General features: G+C 41.8%; 1 long non-coding RNA gene across 1 annotated transcript; it reads right to left on the bottom strand.

The window, feature by feature from the left end:
• Positions 1–263: 263 nt before the first annotated feature.
• LOC136550780 (uncharacterized) lies at positions 264–2,023 on the bottom strand. The gene is made up of 4 exons (XR_010782366.1): positions 1,904–2,023; positions 1,694–1,800; positions 1,092–1,165; positions 264–306 (listed from the first exon to the last, which is right to left on the bottom strand). It is a non-coding gene; the product is annotated as an uncharacterized lncRNA (long non-coding RNA).
• Positions 2,024–2,704: the final 681 nt, after the last annotated feature.

Raw genomic sequence — 2,704 nt, 5'->3', positions numbered from 1 at the left:
TGAAAGACATGTGGTACATAGTTCCCTCACAAAGCTACTTCCTGGTAAGAAGATTATAATTGTTTTAGATGACCTTTGGGAGGATAATCAGTTTTTTGTGCGTGGTAATCATAGACATGGCATTTCCAGATCATACATTTAAGCAAATTTGAGTTCCATTCCAAAGGAAAACAAATCATAGCATTGCAAAGCATAGAAAAATGCACAGGCATAATATAGTTTGCAGAATTTTCTTAAAAAAAGAGAGAAAAGAATGACAACTTACCAACATAGGAAGTACCTGTCGCTGCGTTGTACATATGGAGGCTGAGAAGTGAATAAAAAGTGTTTGCAATACAAAGCAATTGTTAGCAACACAGAAAAAATGCGGTGTGAGGAATTATATGAAACAATGTGCAGTGAAAACGTAAACAAAGTATATAAGTCTAATCTAAATCTAAAAATAAGAAAGATCTTTATTATGAAAACCAACACCTGCATATGCATGTGTAGCCTCTGCATTCAGGAAGAATAACATCACACTTAGAAATGACGGCAAGAGTATCTACATAAAAAAACTTAAAACAAGCAGTATAGACCTACCATCTCAATAAGTGAACATAGGATCCTGAAAGAGCGCTAATTAGTCCAATAATATTTGTATCTTTATTCAGTGAACCCAAACTTTTATTTTTGGTGGAGAACCAAAGCAACATCATTATTATTACGTATGGAGCCAAGACAGTTGATTAGACAGGTAACTAACTTTGTTATTAGACACAAAAAAGACTCAGAACAACCTGCCGCAGATAAATTATGACAAAGGACTAAAGAGGTCAAACTGGAAGGAACATATGGTAAACTGAATGCAGAGCTGTCTAACCTTGATCAGTTATGAAGATAAGAAGCTCTATTTAACTATGCTACACATGATCAGTAACAGGTAGGGAAAAACATGAAGTATGCCCAAAAGAAATTTTAATTCTACGTTGTCCCTGAATCTTTTTTGTAGCCATAAAAAAGTATATAATGCTAACACTAATATGTCTTGCCTTTGAAACTGACACTAACACTAATAGCATAAGCAGAGCAAAGATGCTACACCTCAGTACCTGAGATCTTTGTCCAATATATCCATGTAGACATTTCATCAAAAATCATGAGGGCACTTTGTAGGACATCGTAACTACAGAGAAGTGGTCACATGGTCATAGTATTAGCATGTTATCAATGGAGCACCCATATATAAAGACCAATCTGATACTCTGATAACATGACAGCTTCAAAAACAACTGACATGTACTAATTAAGATATGTGTCGACAGATTAATAAGAGAAACTAAAACTAACTCACCAAGCCTACCTGAGTAGTAATCAGTTATGAAGATAATCAGGTCTATTTACCTATGCTACACATGATCAATAACAGCTAGGGAAAAAATGGACTATGCCCAAAAGAAATTTTAATTCTATGTTGATCCTGAATCATTTTGGTAGCCATAACAAAGATATATAATGCTAACACTAACATGCCTTGCCTTTGAAGCTGACGTGTAAACTAATGTTTTTTCCTCAAAAGCAATACATCCGTGTCAACCAATTTACAAAAAGCAATCAGTATGTACCTCCACCACAATCCACTATTACATTCTGCTGTCTCTGGACATAATCAAGGAAGGGAAGACACCGAACAGATGGATAAAGTAGCAATTACCAGTGTAGCAATTTCTAGAGAAGGAAGGGGGAGCCAGCATCATCACAAAGACACGAAGACACATTAGTTGGCACACCAAAAATAGACAATACATCTCCATTAGATCCCTGGAAACAAAATCAATGTGCAGTCAAAACAAAAATTAAATCAAAATAAAAGGAAAAGTTTTTGGGCATCTAGAATCATAAATCAGAAGTAGGCACCCACAACCTGGCACACTTTGCTCCAATGAGACGACCTGTGACAGCGACAGGTCGGGACCGTCGCGCCGACGGCGCCGGCGAGGGCCTGCGAGGGCTGCGGGGGCGCGCGGCGCGGGGGCTGCGGGGGCGCGCCGGCGGGGCCTGCGGGGGATGCGGGGGCGCGCGGTGCGGGGGCTGCGGGGGCGCGCCGGCGGGGCCTACGGGGGATGCGGGTGCGCGGGGCCTGCGGGGGATGCGAGGGCGCGCGGCGCGGGGGCTGCCGGGGCGCGCGGCGCGGGGGGCTTGCTGCGGCGGCGGCGGGGTAGCGCGTACGGGCGAGCGGGCGGCGTGCGGGTGTGGGGTGGCCGGGTGGGTGGCCGGTTAGGTTTAGATAAGGCCTGCTGGGCCTTTTTTTTTCTTCCCCGAGTGTCCTGTCCTGGCACTCGGGAAAGGGCCTCTTCCCCGAGTGCCAGGGAAGACACTCGGGGAAGAAATTTTATTTTTTTTGTTTTTTCTACCTAATTTATTTTGTGAGGCCTTCCCACATTATTTAAAACTCCCTGTTCAAATTTGGGACAATTTTGACTTTTTTTTGTTATATTTCGTTAGGTTTTTTCGTTTCGTTGAATTTTTTTCATACTTCGAATTTGAATTGCGGGTGCATGAAATAATGGAATTTGGTGATTCAAAAAATTATATTAATGATATTTGGTGTATGTTGAGGCCTTATCCAGGAACTCGCATGAAATTTTGAGCATCTTGTTGACGTAACATGACGAACAACTTGCGGGAAAAGTGTATTTAAATTATATAAAATCCGAACGAAGTC

The sequence above is a fragment of the Miscanthus floridulus genome, chromosome 4, assembly GCF_019320115.1.
Source record: "Miscanthus floridulus cultivar M001 chromosome 4, ASM1932011v1, whole genome shotgun sequence".
Classification (NCBI taxonomy): domain Eukaryota; kingdom Viridiplantae; phylum Streptophyta; class Magnoliopsida; order Poales; family Poaceae; genus Miscanthus; species Miscanthus floridulus.
Note: the sequence above shows the minus strand (reverse complement) of the source record. Positions and strands in the feature narration are given on the sequence as shown.